General features: G+C 43.1%; 3 long non-coding RNA genes across 3 annotated transcripts; 1 reads left to right on the forward strand and 2 right to left on the reverse strand.

The window, feature by feature from the left end:
* The first annotated feature begins 108 nt into the window (after positions 1-108).
* LOC115197890 (uncharacterized) lies at positions 109-2,028 on the forward strand. The gene is made up of 3 exons (XR_003879092.1): positions 109-250; positions 1,369-1,370; positions 2,019-2,028. It is a non-coding gene; the product is annotated as an uncharacterized LOC115197890 (long non-coding RNA).
* A 14,988-nt stretch (positions 2,029-17,016) lies between these two features.
* Positions 17,017-18,191, reverse strand: LOC115198004 (uncharacterized). Its single transcript, XR_003879123.1, has 3 exons — positions 18,172-18,191; positions 17,435-17,687; positions 17,017-17,214 (listed from the first exon to the last, which is right to left on the reverse strand). It is a non-coding gene; the product is annotated as an uncharacterized LOC115198004 (long non-coding RNA).
* A 2,376-nt stretch (positions 18,192-20,567) lies between these two features.
* LOC115198005 (uncharacterized) lies at positions 20,568-20,912 on the reverse strand. Its single transcript, XR_003879124.1, has 3 exons — positions 20,865-20,912; positions 20,755-20,809; positions 20,568-20,578 (listed from the first exon to the last, which is right to left on the reverse strand). It is a non-coding gene; the product is annotated as an uncharacterized LOC115198005 (long non-coding RNA).

Genomic DNA, 20,912 nt, shown 5'->3' on the forward strand with positions numbered 1-20,912 from the left:
AGCTCAATTTCATAGCAGCCATGTTGTATTCCTTCTTCCGACTATGCACTCTCCTCCACTCACCTTTTCCCTTTGCTTGTGGACTTCAATGCACAACATCAGCTGTATGTGACCAGACGAAAACACCTTTCCAAGCCAAACCATATCATAACCGCTACACACAGCCTACATCGTTGTCTCCATATTAGCTAAACTAATGTCATAGTCATCATAGCTAATAGAACTAATGCATTAGTAAACCCGAAACAATGTACAATGTAGTCAGTGGCAATAAATGAATAAAACCAAAAACTTACACAGTGTCCAAAGAAGGGCCAGATGTATACAGAATGGTGTCGTCTGCGTAGAGGTGGATCAGGGAATCACCCGCAGCAAGAGCGACATCGTTGATATATACAGAGAAAAGAGTCGGCCCGAGAATTGAACCCTGTGGTGCCACCGTAGACTGCTAGAGGTCCGGACAACAGGCCCTCCGATTTGATACACTGAACTCTGTCTGCGAAGTAGTTGGTGAACCAGGCGAGGCAGTCATTTGAGAAACCAAGGCTGTTGAGTCTGCCGATAACAATACGGGGATTGACAGAGTCGAAAGCCTTGGTCAGGTCGATGAAGACAGCTGCACAGTACTGTCTTTTATCGATGGCGATTATGATATTGTTTAGTACCTTGAGTGTGGCCGAGGTGCACCCGTGACCAGCTCGGAAAGCAGACTGCACAGCGGAGAAGGTACGGTGGGATTCGAAATGGTCAGTGATCTGTTTATTAACTTGGCTTTTGAAGACTTTAGAAAGGCAGGGCAGGATGGATATAGGTCTGTAACAGTTTGGGTCCAGAGTGTCACCCCCTTTGAAGAGGGGGATGACCGCAGCAGCTTTCCAATCTTTGGGGATCTCAGACAATACGAAAGAGAGTTTGAACAGGCTGGTAATAGGGGTTGCAACAATGGCGGTGGATAATTTTAGAAAGAGAGGGTCCAAATTGTCTAGCCCGGCTGATTTGTACAGGTCCAGGTTTTGCAGCTCTTTCAGAACATCTGCTATCTGTAGGGGAATTTGGGTGTAGTATATGGGGCTTTGGTGACAAAACGAATGGCACTGTGATAGACTGCATCCAATTTGTTGAGTAGAGTTGGAGGCTATTTTGTAAATGACATCGCCGAAGTCAAGGATCGGTAGGATGGTCAGTTTTACGAGGGTATGTTTGGCAGCATGAGTGAAGGATGCTTTGTTTGTAACGGCTGTCGAAGAGATGAGACCAAGGCGCAGCGGGTACCTGAATACTCATACTTTAATATTATTATTTAAAGTGAGTAACGGGAAAAACAAGAAACAGAACGACAGCTAACAGATTTGCAGGCTAAACAAACAGCAGTGCAAATACAACTACTCACAAAAACCCAAACCAAACACACACCTATATATAGGACTCTCAATCAGAGGCAACTAGAAACACCTGCCTCCAATTGAGAGTCCAACACCCAAACCTAAACATAGAAAAACTAAACTAGACAGAACATAGAAATACATACAAAACACAAACCCTCTGCCACGTCCTGACCAAGACTCATACAATTACTCCCTCTGCTGGTCAGGACGTGACATTGTTGTGAAATAGGAAGCCGATTCTAGATTTAATTTTGGATTGGAGATGTTTAATGTGAGTCTGGAAGGAGAGTTTACAGTCTAACCAGACACCTAGGTATTTGTAGTTGTCCACATATTCTAAGTCAGACGGGTGGGCAGGTGCGGGAAGCGATCGGTTGAAGAGCATGCATTTAGTTTTACTTGCATTTAAGAGCAGTTGGAGGCCACGGAAGGAGAGTTGTATGGCATTGAAGCTCGTCTGGAGGTTAGTTAACACAGTGTCCAACGAAGGGCCAGAGGTATACAGAATAGTGTCGTCTGCGTAGAGGTGGATCAGAGAATCACCAGCAGCCAGAGCGACATCGTTGATGTATACAAATCAAATCAAATGTATTTATTTATATAGCCCTTCTTACATCAGCTGATATCACAAAGTGCTGTACAGAAACCCAGCCTAAAACCCCAAACAGCAAGCAATGCAGGTGTAGAAGCATGGTGGCTAGGAAAAACTCCCTAGAAAGGCCAAAACCTAGGAAGAAACCTAGAGAGGAACCAGGCTATGAGGGGTGGCCAGTCCTCTTCTGGCTGTGCCGGGTGGAGATTATAACAGCACATGGCCTAGATGTTCAAATGTTCATAAATGACCAGCATTGTCAAATAATAATAATCATAGTAGTTGTCGAGGGTGCAACAAGTCAGTAACACAAGAGTAAGTGTCAGTTGACTTTTTCATAGCCGATCTTTGAGAGTATCTCTACCGCTCCTGCTGTCTCTAGAGAGTTGAAAACAGCAGGTCTGGGACAGGTAGCACGTCCGGTGAATAGGTCAGGGTTCCAGCAGGTCTGGGACAACAGGTCTGGGACAGGTAGCACGTCCGGTGAACAGGTCAGGGTTCCATAGCTGCAGGCAGAACAGTTGGAACTGGAGCAGCAGCACGGCCAGGTGAACTGGGGACAGCAAGGAGTCATCAAGCCAGGTAGTCCTGAGGAATGGTCCTAGGGCTCAGGTCCTCCGAGAGAGAGAAAGAAAGAAAGAGAAAGAGAGAATTAGAGAGAGCATATTTAAATTCACACAGGACACCAGAAAAGACAAGAGAAATACTCCAGATGTGACAGACTGACCCTAGCCCCCCGACACATAAACTACTGCAGCATAAATACTGGAGGCTGAGACAGGAGGGGTCAGGAGACACTGTGGCCCCATCCGATGAGTCGGCCAGAGGTTAGGGTTAGGGGGATTAGGGTGGTTAGGATTAGGGGGATTAGGGTGGTTAGGGTTAGGGGAATTAAGGTGGTTAGGGTTAGGGGGATTGGGGTGGTTAGGGTTAGGGGGATTAAGGTGGTTAGGGTTAGGAGGATTAGGGTGGTTAGGGTTAGGAGGATTAGGGTGGTTAGGGGGATTAGGGTGGTTAGGGTTAGGGGGATTAGGGTGGTTAGGGTTAGGAGGATTAGGGTGGTTAGGGGGATTAGGGTGGTTAGGGTTAGGGGGATTAGGGTGGTTAGGGTTAGGAGGATTAGGGTGGTTAGGGGGATTAGGGTGGTTAGGGTTAGGGGGATTAGGGTGGTTAGGGGGATTAGGGTGGTTAGGGTGGTTAGGGTTAGGTGGATTAGGGTGGTTAGGATTAGGGGGATTAGAGTGGTTAAGCACCAGCTGTCAGAGCAGCTCACAAATCACTGCACCTGTACATAGCTCATCTGTAAATAGTCCATCCAAATCTACCTCATCCCCATTCTCAAATCAAATCAAATCAAATGTATTTATATAGCCCTTCTTACATCAGCTGATATCTCAAAGTGCTGTACAGAAACTGTATTTATTTATTTATTTTGCTCCTTTGCACCCCAGTATCTCAACTTGCACATTAATCTTCTGCACATCCTACCATTCCAGTGTTTAATTGCTATATTGTAATTAATTTGCCACCATGGCCTATTTATTGCCTTACCTCTCTTATCCTACCTCATTTGCACATGCTGTATATAGATTTTTCTACTGTATTATTGATTGTATGTTTGTTTATTCCATGTGTAACTCTGTGTTGTTGTATGTGTCAAACTGCTTTGCTTTATCTTGGCCAGGTCGCAGTTGCAAATGAGAACTTGTTCTCAACTGGCCTACCTGGTTAAATAAAGGACTTGTTCTCAACTGGCCTACCTGGTTAAATAAAGGACTTGTTCTCAACTGGCCTACCTGGTTAAATAAAGGACTTGTTCTCAACTGGCCTACCTGGTTAAATAAAGGACTTGTTCTCAACTGGCCTACCTGGTTAAATAAAGGACTTGTTCTCAACTAGCCCACCTGGTTAAATAACGGGTTGTTGTCCTGTTGGAAGGTGAACCTTCATCTCAGTCTGAAGTCCTGAGCACTCTGGAGAAGGTTTTCATCAAGGATATCTGTTCTTTGCTCCATTCATCTTTCCCTCGATCCTGAAAAATATCCCCACAGCATGATGCTGCCACCACCATGCTTCACCGTAGGGATGGTGCCAGGTTTCCTCCAGACGTGACGCTTGGCATTCAGGCCAAAGAGTTAACCTCACTAGGGGGTGTGGGACGCTACCGTCCCACCTGACCAACATCCATTGAAATTGCAGAGCGCCAAATTCAAAAACAGAAATACTCATAACTAACATTCATAAAACATACAAGTGTTATACAAAGGTTTAAAGATTAAATTCTTGTTAATCCAATCACGGTGTCAGATTTCAAAAAGGCTTTACGGCGAAAGCATACCATGTGATTATCTGAGAACAGCGCCCAGCAGACAAATCATTACAAACCGTTACCAGCCAAGTAGAGGAATTACACAAGTCAGAAATAGTGCTAAAATGAATCACTTACCTTTGATGATCTTCATATGGTTGCACTCTCAGGACTCCCATTTACTCAATAAATGTTTGTTTTGTTCGATAAAGTCCTTCTTTATATCCAAAAACCTCAGTTTTGTTCGCGCGTTTTGTTCAGTAATCCCCAGGCTCAAGGGCAGTCACAACAGACAGACGACAAATCCGAAAAGTATCAGTAAATTATTATTATTTTAACCTTTCTGGGACCGGGGGCAGTATTGAGTAGTTTGGATGAATGAGGTGCCCAAATTAAACGGCCTACTACTCGGGCTCAGAACGTAGGATATGCATATTATTATTAGATTTGGATAGAAAACACTCTGAAGTTTCTAAAACTGGTTGAATGATGTCTGTGAGTATAACAGAACTCATATGGCAGGCAAAAACCTGAGAAAAATCCAACCAGGAAGTGGGAAATCTGATGCTTGTAGTCTTTTCAAGTCATTGCCTGTCGAACACACAGTGACTTAGGGTTCATTTTGCACTTCTTAAGGCTTCCACTAGATGTCAACAGTCTTTAGAACCTAGTTTCAGGCTTTTGCGGTGAACACAGAGCGAACAAGAGGACCTGGAAGTTAGTGACTCAGAAAATGACATGAGTTCATTGGCGCGCATTCACGTGAGGGGTAGCTGTGTTCCATAATGTTTTTCAAGACATTGGAATCATCCAGTTGGAATATTATTGAAGTTTTAAGTTAAAAAGGCCCTAAAGATTGATGCTATACAATGTTTGACATGTTTCAACGAACGTAAATATAACTTTTTTTGACTTTTCGTCGTGACATTTTGGCCGCGCTTCCTACATTTGGAGTAGCTTACTGAACGCGCAAACAACGAGGTATTTGGACATAAATTATGGACTTTATTGAACAAAACAACATTTATTGTGGACCTGGGATTCTTGGAAGTGCCTTCTGATGAAGATCATCAAAGGTAAGTGAATATTTATAATGCTATTTATGATTTTAGATGACTCCAAAATGGCGGGTATCTGTATTGCTTGATGACTTTTTCTGAGCGCCGTACTCAGATTATTGCAAAGTGTGCTTTCCCCGTGAAGCTTTTTTGAAATCTGTCACAGCGGTTGCATAAAGGAGATGTTCATCTATAATTCTTTGAATAACAGTTTAATATTTTATCAACATTTATGATGAGTATTTTTGTAAATTATTGTGCTGATTCACCGGCAGTATTGGAGGCAAAATATTTTCTGAACATCACGCGCCAATGTAAAATGCTGTTTTTGGATATAAATATGAACTTTATCGAACAAAACATACATGTATTGTGTAACATGATGTCCTAGAAGTGTCATCTGATGAAGATCGTGAAAGGTTAGTGCTTAATTTTAGCTGAATTTATGTTTTTTGTGACCCCTCTCCTGCTTCGAAAATGGCTGTATGGTTTTTCTTGTGTTTTCACTGTCCTAACATAATCTAACTTTATGCTTTCGCCGTAAACCCTTTTTGAAATCGGACAATGTGGTTACATTAAGGAGAAGTGTATCTTTAAAATGGTGTAAAGTAGTCGTATGTTTGAGAACTCAGAATTATGACATTTTGTTGTTTTGAATTTGGCGCTCTGATTTTTCACTGGCTGTTGAATAGTGTGAACCGTGGGTGGGACGGTAGCCTCCCACGTAGCCCTGAGAAGTTAACAGTTTTGGAAACTTTAGACTGTTTTCTATCCAGATCTAATTATATGCATATCCTAGCTTTTGAGCCTGAGTAGCAGGCAGTTTACTTTGGGAACGCTTTTCATCCGGAGGTGAAAATAGTGCCCCCTACCCTAGTGAGGTTAAATCTTGGTTTCATCAGACCAGAGAATCTTGTTTCTCATGGTCTGAGAGTCCTTTACCTGCCTTTTGTCAAACTCCAAGCTGACTGTCATGTGCCTTTTACTGAGGAGTGGCGTCCGTCTGGCCACTCTACCATAATCGCCTGATTGGTGGATTGATCCAGAGATGGTTGTCCTTCTAGAAGGTTCTCCCATCCCCACAAAGGAGCTATGTCACAGTGGCCATCGGGTTCTTGGTGAGTGGACATGATCTGTGTGTGTTGTATCTCTTCAGTAGTCTGACTGTGTCGTATCTCTTCAGTAGTCTGTCTGTTGTATCTCTTCAGTAGTCTGTCTGTGTCGTATCTCTTCAGTGGTCTGTGTCGTATCTCTTCAGTAGTCTGTCTGTTGTATCTCTTCAGTAGTCTGTCTGCTGTATCTCTTCAGTAGTCTGTCTGTTGTATCTCTTCAGTAGTCTGTCTGTTGTATCTCTTCAGTAGCCTGTCTGTCGTATCTCTTCAGTAGTCTGTCTGTGTTGTATCTCTTCAGTAGTCTGTCTGTGTCGTATCTCTTCAGTGGTCTGTCTGTGTCGTATCTCTTCAGTGGTCTGTGTTGTATCTCTTCAGTAGTCTGTCTGTTGTATCTCTTCAGTAGTCTGTCTGTGTCGTATCTCTTCAGTGGTCTGTCTGTCGTATCTCTTCAGTAGTCTGTCTGTGTTGTATCTCTTCAGTAGTCTGTCTGTTATATCTCTTCAGTAGTCTGTCTGCTGTATCTCTTCAGTAGTCTGTGTGTTGTATCTCTTCAGTAGTCTGTCTATTGTATCTCTTCAGTAGTCTGTCTGTGTCGTATCTCTTCAGTAGTCTGTCTGTCATATCTCTTCAGGAGTCTGTCTGTTGTATCTCTTCAGTAGCCTGTCTGTGTTGTATCTCTTCAGTAGTCTGTCTGTGTTGTATCTCTTCAGTAGTCTGTCTGCTGTATCTCTTCAGTAGTCTGTCTGTTGTATCTCTTCAGTAGTCTGTCTGTGTTGTATCTCTTCAGTAGTCTGTCTGCTGTATCTCTTCAGTGGTCTGTCTGCTGTATCTCTTCAGTAGTCTGTCTGTGCTGTATCTCTTCAGTAGCCTGTCTGTCGTATCTCTTCAGTAGTCTGTCTGTTGTATCTCTTCAGTAGTCTGTCTGTTGTATCTCTTCAGTAGTCTGTCTGTGTCGTATCTCTTCAGTAGTCTGTCTGTGTTGTATCTCTTCAGTAGTCTGTCTGTCATATCTCTTCAGTAGTCTGTCTGTGTCGTATCTCTTCAGTAGTCTGTCTGTGTCGTATCTCTTCAGTAGTCTGTCTGTCGTATCTTTTCAGTAGTCTGTCTGTTGTATCTCTTCAGTAGTCTGTCTGTTGTATCTCTTCAGTAGTCTGTCTGTTGTATCTCTTCAGTAGTCTGTCTGTTGTATCTCTTCAGTAGTCTGTCTGTGTCGTATCTCTTCAACAGTCTGTCTGTGTTGTATCTCTTCAGTAGCCTGTCTGTCGTGTCTCTTCAGTAGTCTGTATGTTGTATCTCTTCAGTAGTCTGTCTGTTGTATCTCTTCAGGAGTCTGTCTGTTGTATCTCTTCAGTAGCCTGTCTGTGTTGTATCTCTTCAGTAGTCTGTCTGTGTTGTATCTCTTCAGTAGTCTGTCTGCTGTATCTCTTCAGTAGTCTGTCTGTTGTATCTCTTCAGTAGTCTGTCTGTGTTGTATCTCTTCAGTAGTCTGTCTGTGTTGTATCTCTTCAGTAGTCTGTCTGCTGTATCTCTTCAGTGGTCTGTCTGCTGTATCTCTTCAGTAGTCTGTCTGTGCTGTATCTCTTCAGTAGCCTGTCTGTCGTATCTCTTCAGTAGTCTGTCTGTTGTATCTCTTCAGTAGTCTGTCTGTTGTATCTCTTCAGTAGTCTGTCTGTTGTATCTCTTCAGTAGTCTGTCTGTGTCGTATCTCTTCAACAGTCTGTCTGTGTTGTATCTCTTCAGTAGCCTGTCTGTCGTGTCTCTTCAGTAGTCTGTCTGTTGTATCTCTTCAGTAGTCTGTCTGTTGTATCTCTTCAGGAGTCTGTCTGTTGTATCTCTTCAGTAGCCTGTCTGTGTTGTATCTCTTCAGTAGTCTGTCTGTGTTGTATCTCTTCAGTAGTCTGTCTGCTGTATCTCTTCAGTAGTCTGTCTGTTGTATCTCTTCAGTGGTCTGTCTGCTGTATCTCTTCAGTAGTCTGTCTGTGCTGTATCTCTTCAGTAGCCTGTCTGTCGTATCTCTTCAGTAGTCTGTCTGTTGTATCTCTTCAGTAGTCTGTCTGTTGTATCTCTTCAGTAGTCTGTCTGTGTCGTATCTCTTCAGTAGTCTGTCTGTGTTGTATCTCTTCAGTAGTCTGTCTGTCATATCTCTTCAGTAGTCTGTCTGTGTCGTATCTCTTCAGTAGTCTGTCTGTGTCGTATCTCTTCAGTAGTCTGTCTGTCGTATCTCTTCAGTAGTCTGTCTGTTGTATCTCTTCAGTAGTCTGTCTGTTGTATCTCTTCAGTAGTCTGTCTGTTGTATCTCTTCAGTAGTCTGTCTGTTGTATCTCTTCAGTAGTCTGTCTGTGTCGTATCTCTTCAACAGTCTGTCTGTGTTGTATCTCTTCAGTAGCCTGTCTGTCGTGTCTCTTCAGAAGTCTGTCTGTTGTATCTCTTCAGTAGTCTGTCTGTTGTATCTCTTCAGGAGACTGTCTGTTGTATCTCTTCAGTAGCCTGTCTGTGTTGTATCTCTTCAGTAGTCTGTCTGTGTTGTATCTCTTCAGTAGTCTGTCTGCTGTATCTCTTCAGTAGTCTGTCTGTTGTATCTCTTCAGTAGTCTGTCTGTGTTGTATCTCTTCAGTAGTCTGTCTGTGTTGTATCTCTTCAGTAGTCTGTCTGCTGTATCTCTTCAGTGGTCTGTCTGCTGTATCTCTTCAGTAGTCTGTCTGTGCTGTATCTCTTCAGTAGCCTGTCTGTCGTATCTCTTCAGTAGTCTGTCTGTTGTATCTCTTCAGTAGTCTGTCTGTGTCGTATCTCTTCAGTGGTCTGTGTCGTATCTCTTCAGTAGTCTGTCTGTTGTATCTCTTCAGTAGTCTGTCTGCTGTATCTCTTCAGTAGTCTGTCTGTTGTATCTCTTCAGTAGTCTGTCTGTTGTATCTCTTCAGTAGCCTGTCTGTCGTATCTCTTCAGTAGTCTGTCTGTGTTGTATCTCTTCAGTAGTCTGTCTGTGTCGTATCTCTTCAGTGGTCTGTCTGTGTCGTATCTCTTCAGTGGTCTGTGTTGTATCTCTTCAGTAGTCTGTCTGTTGTATCTCTTCAGTAGTCTGTCTGTGTCGTATCTCTTCAGTGGTCTGTCTGTCGTATCTCTTCAGTAGTTTGTCTGTGTTGTATCTCTTCAGTAGTCTGTCTGTTATATCTCTTCAGTAGTCTGTCTGCTGTATCTCTTCAGTAGTCTGTGTGTTGTATCTCTTCAGTAGTCTGTCTATTGTATCTCTTCAGTAGTCTGTCTGTGTCGTATCTCTTCAGTAGTCTGTCTGTCATATCTCTTCAGGAGTCTGTCTGTTGTATCTCTTCAGTAGCCTGTCTGTGTTGTATCTCTTCAGTAGTCTGTCTGTGTTGTATCTCTTCAGTAGTCTGTCTGCTGTATCTCTTCAGTAGTCTGTCTGTTGTATCTCTTCAGTAGTCTGTCTGTGTTGTATCTCTTCAGTAGTCTGTCTGTGTTGTATCTCTTCAGTAGTCTGTCTGCTGTATCTCTTCAGTGGTCTGTCTGCTGTATCTCTTCAGTAGTCTGTCTGTGCTGTATCTCTTCAGTAGCCTGTCTGTCGTATCTCTTCAGTTGTCTGTCTGTTGTATCTCTTCAGTAGTCTGTCTGTTGTATCTCTTCAGTAGTCTGTCTGTTGTATCTCTTCAGTAGTCTGTCTGTGTCGTATCTCTTCAACAGTCTGTCTGTGTTGTATCTCTTCAGTAGCCTGTCTGTCGTGTCTCTTCAGTAGTCTGTCTGTTGTATCTCTTCAGTAGTCTGTCTGTTGTATCTCTTCAGGAGTCTGTCTGTTGTATCTCTTCAGTAGCCTGTCTGTGTTGTATCTCTTCAGTAGTCTGTCTGTGTTGTATCTCTTCAGTAGCCTGTCTGCTGTATCTCTTCAGTAGTCTGTCTGTTGTATCTCTTCAGTAGTCTGTCTGTGTTGTATCTCTTCAGTAGTCTGTCTGTGTTGTATCTCTTCAGTAGTCTGTCTGCTGTATCTCTTCAGTGGTCTGTCTGCTGTATCTCTTCAGTAGTCTGTCTGTGCTGTATCTCTTCAGTAGCCTGTCTGTCGTATCTCTTCAGTAGTCTGTCTGTTGTATCTCTTCAGTAGTCTGTCTGTTGTATCTCTTCAGTAGTCTGTCTGTGTCGTATCTCTTCAGTAGTCTGTCTGTTGTATCTCTTCAGTAGTCTGTCTGTTGTATCTCTTCAGTAGTCTGTCTGTGTCGTATCTCTTCAGTAGTCTGTCTGTGTCGTATCTCTTCAGTATTCTGTCTGTCGTATCTCTTCAGTAGTCTGTCTGTTGTATCTCTTCAGTAGTCTGTCTGTTGTATCTCTTCAGTAGTCTGTCTGTTGTATCTCTTCAGTAGTCTGTCTGTTGTATCTCTTCAGTAGTCTGTCTGTGTCGTATCTCTTCAACAGTCTGTCTGTGTTGTATCTCTTCAGTAGCCTGTCTGTCGTGTCTCTTCAGTAGTCTGTCTGTTGTATCTCTTCAGTAGTCTGTCTGTTGTATCTCTTCAGGAGTCTGTCTGTTGTATCTCTTCAGTAGCCTGTCTGTGTTGTATCTCTTCAGTAGTCTGTCTGTGTTGTATCTCTTCAGTAGTCTGTCTGCTGTATCTCTTAATTAGTCTGTCTGTTGTATCTCTTCAGTAGTCTGTCTGTGTTGTATCTCTTCAGTAGTCTGTCTGTGTTGTATCTCTTCAGTAGTCTGTCTGCTGTATCTCTTCAGTGGTCTGTCTGCTGTATCTCTTCAGTAGTTTGTCTGTGCTGTATCTCTTCAGTTGCCTGTCTGTCGTATCTCTTCAGTAGTCTGTCTGTTGTATCTCTTCAGTAGTCTGTCTGTTGTATCTCTTCAGTAGTCTGTCTGTTGTATCTCTTCAGTAGTCTGTCTGTGTCGTATCTCTTCAACAGTCTGTCTGTGTTGTATCTCTTCAGTAGCCTGTCTGTCGTGTCTCTTCAGTAGTCTGTCTGTTGTATCTCTTCAGTAGTCTGTCTGTTGTATCTCTTCAGGAGTCTGTCTGTTGTATCTCTTCAGTAGCCTGTCTGTGTTGTATCTCTTCAGTAGTCTGTCTGTGTTGTATCTCTTCAGTAGTCTGTCTGCTGTATCTCTTCAGTAGTCTGTCTGTTGTATCTCTTCAGTAGTCTGTCTGTGTTGTATCTCTTCAGTAGTCTGTCTGTGTTGTATCTCTTCAGTAGTCTGTCTGCTGTATCTCTTCAGTGGTCTGTCTGCTGTATCTCTTCAGTAGTCTGTCTGTGTCGTATCTCTTCAGTAGTCTGTCTGTGTCGTATCTCTTCAGTAGTCTGTCTGTGTCGTATCTCTTCAGTAGTCTGTCTGTGTCGTTTCTCTTCAACAGTCTGTCTGTGTTGTATCTCTTCAGTAGTCTGTCTGTGTTGTATCTCTTCAGTAGTCTGTCTGTGTTGTATCTCTTCAGTAGTCTGTCTGTTGTATCTCTTCAGTAGTCTGTCTGTGTTGTATCTCTTCAGTAGTCTGTCTGTCGTATCTCTTCAGTAGTCTGTCTGTGTTGTATCTCTTCAGTAGTCTGTCTGTGTTGTATCTCTTCAGTAGTCTGTCTGTTGTATCCGAGGAGAGGAATAAAGTTTTTTCAGTTTGAATGGAGGCTGAGAGAAAAGACCCCTCCAAAGCGTAATGTCAGTTTCCCAATGTCACTGAAGCCAGTGTTTGTGTTTGTGTGTGTTTGTGTGTGTGTGTGTGTGTGTGTGTGTGTTCGTGTGTGTGACCTCTGAACTGGATTGCAATGAAAAACGGTTATCGCTCTGAGATTACAGTTACCCCCCACCATCTCTTTCCATCCTGTTCTCTCGCTTCCCCCCATCTCTTTCTATCCTGTTCTCTCTCTTCTCCCATCTCTTTCTATCCAGTTCTCTCTCTCTTCCCCACCATCTCTTTCTATCCTGTTCTCTCTCTCTTCTCCCATCTCTATCTATCCTGTTCTCTCTCTTCTCCCATCTCTTTCTATCCTGTTCTCTCTCTTCTCCCATCTCTTTCTATCCTGTTCTCTCTCTCTTCTCCCATCTCTATCTATCCGGTTCTCTCTCTTCTCCCATCTCTTTCTATCCTGTTCTCTCTCTCTTCTCCCATCTCTTTCTATCCAGTTCTCTCTCTCTTCCCCCATCTCTTTCTATCCCATTCCATCTCTCTTCCCCCCATCTCTTTCTATCCCATTCCATCTCTCTTCCCCCATCTCTTTCTATCCTGTTCTCTCCATCTCTTTCTATCCCATTCCATCTCTCTTCCCCCCCATCTCTTTCTATCCCATTCCATCTCTCTTCCCCATCTCTATCTATCCTGTTCTCTCTCTCTTCTCCCATCTCTTTCTATCCAGTTCTCTCTCTCTTCCCCCCATCTCTTTCTATCCCATTCCATCTCTCTTCCCCCCATCTCTTTCTATCCCATTCCATCTCTCTTCCCCCATCTCTTTCTATCCTGTTCTCTCCATCTCTTTCTATCCCATTCCATCTCTCTTCCCCCCCATCTCTTTCTATCCCATTCCATCTCTCTTCCCCATCTCTATCTATCCTGTTCTCTCTCTCTTCCCCCCATCTCTTTCTATCCCATTCCATCTCTCTTTCCCCCATCTCTTTCTATCCCATTCCATCTCTCTTCCCCATCTCTTTCTATCCTGTTCTCTCCATCTCTTTCTCCCTCATTCTCTCTTTTTTGTCTCTATCTATTTCTCTCCTTTTACACATTTTACCCTCATCTCCTCCTCAACTCTATCCTTTCATACTCTCCCTCTATATATTTCTCCAACCCAACATCCTCCCTTTGTCATTATGGGTATATGGGGGTAGATTGATGAGGAAAGAAAACGATTCAATCCATTTTAGAATAAGGCTGTAATGTAAAAAAAATGTGGAAAAGATCAAGGGGTCTGAATATTTTCTGAATGTACTGTGTGTTCTGTGGCAGACCAGGGGGTTTGGTCAAGACGTTTACCCATATCAGACACGGACAGAAAAGGTTTAGCTCTGTTTCAAGGGTGTTTATTTAAATAATAGATCAAAAAGAAAAGGATAGGTCTCCCCATGAGACCCTCTCCGGGACACCGTCTTCTGGGCTCCGGGTCTGGCTGTATCCTGTCGGGCACAAAGCTGAACTCCCTCTTCTTACCTCTGCAACCGTCAACAATAACACGGGAGTCTTTCCTTTCCTTTCCTTTCCTCTCCTTTCCTTTCCTTTCCTTTCCTTTCCTCTCCTTTCCTCTCCTTTCCTTTCCTCTCCTTTCCTTTCCTTTCCTCTCCTTTCCTTTCCTCTCCTTTCCTCTCCTTTCCTCTCCTCTCCTTTCCTTTCCTTTCCTTTCCTTTCCTTTCTCCTTTCCTTTCCTCTCCTTTCCTTTCCTTTCCTTTCCTTTCCTCTCCTTTCCTTTCCTCTCCTTTCCTCTCCTTTCCTTTCCTCTCCTTTCCTTTTCCTCTCCTTTCCTCTCCTCTCCTTTCCTTTCCCTTTCCTTTCCTCTCCTTTCCTCTCCTCTCCTTTCCTTTCCTCTCCTTTCCTCTCCTTTCCTTTCCTCTCCTTTCCTCTCCTTTCCTTTTCTCTCCTTTCCTTTCCTCTCCTTTCCACTCCACTCCAGTCCACTCCACCCCACTCCACTCCACTCCACCCCACCCCACCCCACTCCACCCCACCCCACCCCACTCCACTCCACTCCAGTCCACTCGCCCTGTGTGCAGCTTTATGGGCCTTGCACAGCTGGTGAGCAATCCACCCTTGATTAGTCACCAACTCCCAATCAGCCCCAATTAGTCCTGGCTGGAGAGCCCGTGGAGACCTGGCTCGTCCAGCAGATGGAGCCATGGCCTCGTGATGTATACTCTGTCTGTCACCAGGCCTCGACGAGTCTCCCCCTGGTGGCTGACCTGCTGTATGCCACAGTTCTTACATAAGGCCTCTTCTCTTTTGTCTCTCTGCTGTCTGTCCCTTTGTTATAAATAACCTCCTTTATACATACACACCCAATTACAGACACAATACCTAACCTCCAGCCTAACATTGACCTCCTTGAACATGTGTTTTTTTTGTATTATTTCTTACATTATCACACCACTATCATCCAGAAGGCGAGGTCAGTACAGGTGCATCAAAGCTGGGACAGAGAGATTGAGAAACAGCTTCTATCTCCAGACCATCAGACTGATAAACAGCTTCTATCTCCAGACCATCAGACTGATAAACAGCTTCTATCTCCAGGCCATCAAACTGGTAAACAGCTTCTATCTCCAGGCCATCAGACTGATAAACAGCTTCTATCTCCAGGCCATCAGACTGATAAACAGCTTCTATCTCCAGGCCATCAGACTGCTAAACAGCTTCTATCTCCAGACCATCAGACTGTTAAACAGCTTCTATCTCCAGACCATCAGACTGATAAACAGCCATCACTAACACAGAGAGGCTGCTGCCTACATTGAGACCCAATCACTGGCCACTTTAATAAATTAATCACTAGTCACTTTAAACTATGCCACTTTAAATAGTGGCACTTTAATAATGTCTACATATCTTACATTACTCATATCACATGTATATACTGTATTTTATACCATCTACTGCACCTTGCCGATGCCGCTCAGCCATCGCTCATCCATATACTTATATGTACATATTCTCATTCACCCCTTTAGATTTGTGTGTATTAATTGTTGGGGAATTGTTAGATTACTTGTTAGATATTACTGCACTGTTGGATCTAGAAGCACAAGTATTTCACTACACTCGCTTTAACATCTGCTAACCATTTGTATGTGACCAATAACATTTGATTTGATTTAGCTAGGTCTTACTTCTGGTCTGGAATAAATATGTCTTATCTCAGTCTATATCTAATCCTGCTAACTCTTATATCTAGCTAGGTCTTACTTCTGGTGAGGTCTGGTGAAGTGTGTCCTGGGCAATGTGAGTGGAGACACAAGAATAGTTACCCACAATCCCCCTAATAAAATATCAACCACACTCTCACTTTTCCTTCATCCCTCTCTTCTCTCTCTCCTTTCTTTCCCTCTCAGCATTCACAGAGACACAAAATCATTTTATTTCTTGTCGTTGTTTTTACAACAATGTTCTTTCGATTCTTTAGAAGGTTCCAAAAGTTCCACATGGAATGTTTCAGGCAGCAATACAGATGATGATGTCACTATAATGTCATTTTTAACCACATCTAGTTTATACATTTGTGGCCAAATATATCTGCACCCTTGCACTTTTCTTCAATAATTCCCCATTGCTTCTAAAATAAGTTGAAATTGAAAAAGCGTTTGGACTATTGGATTTTCAACATTGCAGAGCCAATTTTATTTTAGTAAATTTAAGTTTACAATTTTAGTTTAGAAAATAAAGACAAATGACATTGGCACAATGATTGGCACCCTGGAGCTTGTACGTGCACTGCCTTTGGCCAAGTAAACGGCAGACAAACGCTTGTAGCCATCAGTGAGCTTGCTGCACTTTCTACTGGCAATTTGGCCCACTTTTCAGCAGCAAACTACTTTAACTCTTACATTTGTTGAGGGGTGTCTCCACCCACTGCTGTTTTCAACTCTCGACATAGATCTGGACTCTTCGCTTGCCACTCCAGAACTTTTCTTCTTGAACAAATCATGGGTGCTTTTTGATGTGTGTTTGGGGTCTTTGTCCTGCTGGAAGATCCACAACCTTCAACGGAGACCCAGTTTCTGGACAGTGGTTGACCATTGGACTCCAAAACTCCTTGATAATCTGCTGGTTTCATGATGCCTTGCACACATTCAAGGCCCCACAGCAACCCCACAGCATTATCAAACATCCCCAATGATCTTTTCATTGAATTCCTCATTTGGTCGTCAGTAAACACATCGCTTATCTGTATTGCTAAAGCGCTCTAATTTTGTTTGATTGGTCCACAGAATATTTTCCCCTGATTAGGTGGGTTTTTGAGAGGTTCAATCAGGCTTACTTGTGTCTCTTTCAGCAGTGAGGTCTACCTGTGTTTACCAACGACCAAATGAAGCATTCAAAGAACATTACACCCTCCTACAATTGAACATGGGGGCGGTTTGATAATGCTGTGGGGTTGCCCCTGGTACTGGGGGCCTTAAAACGTGTGCAAGACATCATGAAATCAGCAGATTATCAAGTGCCATGTTCAACCCAATGTCCAAAATTGCGTCTCTGTTGAAGGTTGTGGAACATCCAGAAGGACAACCCCAAACACACACCAAAAGCACCCTGGAATAGTTCAAGAAGAAATGCTGCACTGTTCTGGAGTGGCCAGCGAAGAGTCCAGATCTGAATGACATCCATAACCTAATGTGAGGAGGGCACCCCTCAAACAGCAGTTTGCTGCTGAAGAGTGGCCCAAAAACTACAATAAAAGTGACTCCAAAATGACACAATACTTAACACATTATTTACCATTCATTTCTATTGGGCAAAAAAAAATCTGAAATAACCAAAACAAACAGCAAATGCATCCAACAAGTGGGTTAGGGTGTAATGATGTAAATGTTGTGTGCCTGGAATATGGGACAAAATACTAAACTTTTGACTACTTTAATACAGATATTACCCCAGTATCACCTCAATAACATCCCAGTATCACCCCAGTATAACCTCAATAACATCCCAGTATCACCTCAATATCACCTCAATATCGCCTCAATATCACCCCAGTATCGCCTCAGAATCACTCCAGTATCACCTCAATATCGCCTCAATATCACCTCAATATCGCCTCAATATCACCCCAGTATCGCCTCAGAATCACTCCAGTATCACCTCAATATCGCCTCAATATCGCCTCAATATCACCTCAATATCGCCTCAATAACACTCCAGTATCACCTCAATATCGCCTCAATATCACCTCAATATCGCCTCAATATCACCTCAATATCGCCTCAATATTACTCCAGTATCACCTCAATATCGCCTCAGAATCACTCCAGTATCACCTCAATATCACTCCAGTATCACCTCAGTATCGCTGCAATATCACCTCAATATCACCTCAATATCGCCTCAATATCACTCCAGTATCACCTCAATATCACCTCAATATCACCCCAGTATCGCCTCAGAATCACTCCAGTATCACCTCAATATCACCTCAATATCGCCTCAATATCACCTCAATATCGCCTCAATATCACCTCAATAACATCCCAGTATCACCTCAACATCACTCCAGTATCGCCTCAGAATCACTCCAGTATCACCTCAATATCACCCCAGTATCTCCTCAATATCACCTCAATATCACTCCAGTATCACCTCAATATCACTCCAGTATCACCTCAATATCACTCCAGTATCACCTCAATATCGCCTCAATATCACCCCAGTATCACCTCAATATCGCCTCAATATCACTCCAGTATCACCTCAATATCGCCTCAATATCACTCCAGTATCACCTCAATATTGCCTCAATATCACTCCAGTATCACCTCAATATCGCCTCAATATCACTCCAGTATCACCTCAATATCACTCCAGTATCACCTCAATATCGCCTCAATATCACTCCAGTATCACCTCAATATCACTCCAGTATCACCTCAATATCACTCCAGTATCACCTCAATATCGCCTCAATATCACTCCAGTATCACCTCAATATCACTCCAGTATCACCTCAATATCGCCTCAATATCACTCCAGTATCACCTCAATATCACTCCAGTATCACCTCAATATCGCCTCAATATCACTCCAGTATCACCTCAACATCACTCCAGTATCTCCTCAATATCACCCCAGTATCTCCTCAATATCACCCCAGTATCGCCTCAATATCACCCCAGTATCGCCTCAATATCACCCCAGTATCACCTCAATATCGCCTCAATATCACCTCAATATCGCCTCAATATTACTCCAGTATCACCTCAATATCGCCTCAGAATCACTCCAGTATCACCTCAATATCGCTCCAGTATCACCTCAGTATCGCTGCAATATCACCTCAATATCACCTCAATATCACCCCAGTATCGCCTCAGAATCACTGAGTATCACCTCAATATCACCTCAATATCGCCTCAATATCACCTCAATATCGCCTCAATATCACCTCAATAACATCCCAGTATCACCTCAACATCACTCCAGTATCGCCTCAGAATCACTCCAGTATCACCTCAATATCACCCCAGTATCTCCTCAATATCACCTCAATATCACTCCAGTATCACCTCAATATCACTCCAGTATCACCTCAATATCGCCTCAATATCACCCCAGTATCACCTCAATATCACCCCAGTATCACCTCAATATCGCCTCAATATCACTCCAGTATCACCTCAATGTTGCCTCAATATCACTCCAGTATCACCTCAATATCGCCTCAATATCACTCCAGTATCACCTCAATATTGCCTCAATATCACTCCAGTATCACCTCAATATCGCCTCAATATCACTCCAGTATCACCTCAATATCACTCCAGTATCACCTCAATATCGCCTCAATATCACTCCAGTATCACCTCAATATCACTCCAGTATCACCTCAATATCGCCTCAATTTCACTCCAGTATCACCTCAATATCACTCCAGTATCACCTCAATATCGCCTCAATATTACTCCAGTATCACCTCAATATCACTCCAGTATCACCTCAATATCACTCCAGTATCACCTCAATATCGCCTCAATATCACTCCAGTATCACGTCAATATCACTCCAGTTTCACCTCAATATCACTCCAGTATCTCCTCAATATCACCTCAGTATCGCTGCAATATCACCCCAGTATCTCCTCAATATCACCCCAGTATCGCCTCAATATCACCCCAGTATCACCTCAATATCGCCTCAATATCACTCCAGTATCACCTCAATATCGCCTCAATATCACTCCAGTATCACTTCAATATCGCCTCAATATCACCCCAGTATCACCTCAATATCACTCCAGTATCACCTCAATATCGCCTCAATATCACTCCAGTATCACCTCAATATCACTCCAGTATCACCTCAATATCGCCTCAATATCACTCCAGTATCACCTCAATATCACTCCAGTATCTCCTCAATATCACCCCAGTATCTCCTCAATATCACCCCAGTATCGCCTCAATATCACCCCAGTATCGCCTCAATATCACCCCAGTATCACCTCAATATCACCTCAATATCACTCCAGTATCACCTCAATATTGCCTCAATATCACTCCAGTATCACCTCAATATCGCCTCAATATCACTCCAGTATCACCTCAATATCACTCCAGTATCACCTCAATATCGCCTCAATATCACCCCAGTATCACCTCAATATCACTCCAGTGTCACCTCAATATCGCCTCAATATCACTCCAGTATCACCTCAATATCATTCCAGTATCACCTCAATATCGCCTCAATATCACTCCAGTATCACCTCAATATCACTCCAGTATCACCTCAATATCGCCTCAATATCACTCCAGTATCACCTCAATATCACTCCAGTATCACCTCAATATCGCCTCAATATCACTCCAGTATCACCTCAACATCACTCCAGTATCTCCTCAATATCACCCCAGTATCTCCTCAATATCACCCCAGTATCGCCTCAATATCACCCCAGTATAGCCTCAATATCACCCCAGTATCACCTCAATATCGCCTCAATATCACCTCAATATCGCCTCAATATTACTCCAGTATCACCTCAATATCGCCTCAGAATCACTCCAGTATCACCTCAATATCACTCCAGTATCACCTCAGTATCGCTGCAATATCACCTCAATATCACCTCAATATCGCCTCAATATCACTCCAGTATCACCTCAATATCACCTCAATATCACCCCAGTATCGCCTCAGAATCACTGAGTATCACCTCAATATCACCTCAATATCGCCTCAATATCACCTCAATATCGCCTCAATATCACCTCAATAACATCCCAGTATCACCTCAACATCACTCCAGTATCGCCTCAGAATCACTCCAGTATCACCTCAATATCACCCCAGTATCTCCTCAATATCACCTCAATATCACTCCAGTATCACCTCAATATCACTCCAGTATCACCTCAATATCGCCTCAATATCACCCCAGTATCACCTCAATATCACCCCAGTATCACCTCAATATCGCCTCAATATCACTCCAGTATCACCTCAATATTGCCTCAATATCACTCCAGTATCACCTCAATATCGCCTCAATATCACTCCAGTATCACCTCAATATTACCTCAATATCACTCCAGTATCACCTCAATATCGCCTCAATATCACTCCAGTATCACCTCAATATCACTCCAGTATCACCTCAATATCGCCTCAATATCACTCCAGTATCACCTCAATATCACTCCAGTATCACCTCAATATCGCCTCAATTTCACTCCAGTAACACCTCAATATCACTCCAGTATCACATCAATATCGCCTCAATATTACTCCAGTATCACCTCAATATCACTCCAGTATCACCTCAATATCACTCCAGTATCACCTCA

Source organism: Salmo trutta, chromosome 8 (assembly GCF_901001165.1).
Source record: "Salmo trutta chromosome 8, fSalTru1.1, whole genome shotgun sequence".
NCBI classification, from domain to species: Eukaryota; Metazoa; Chordata; class Actinopteri; order Salmoniformes; family Salmonidae; genus Salmo; species Salmo trutta.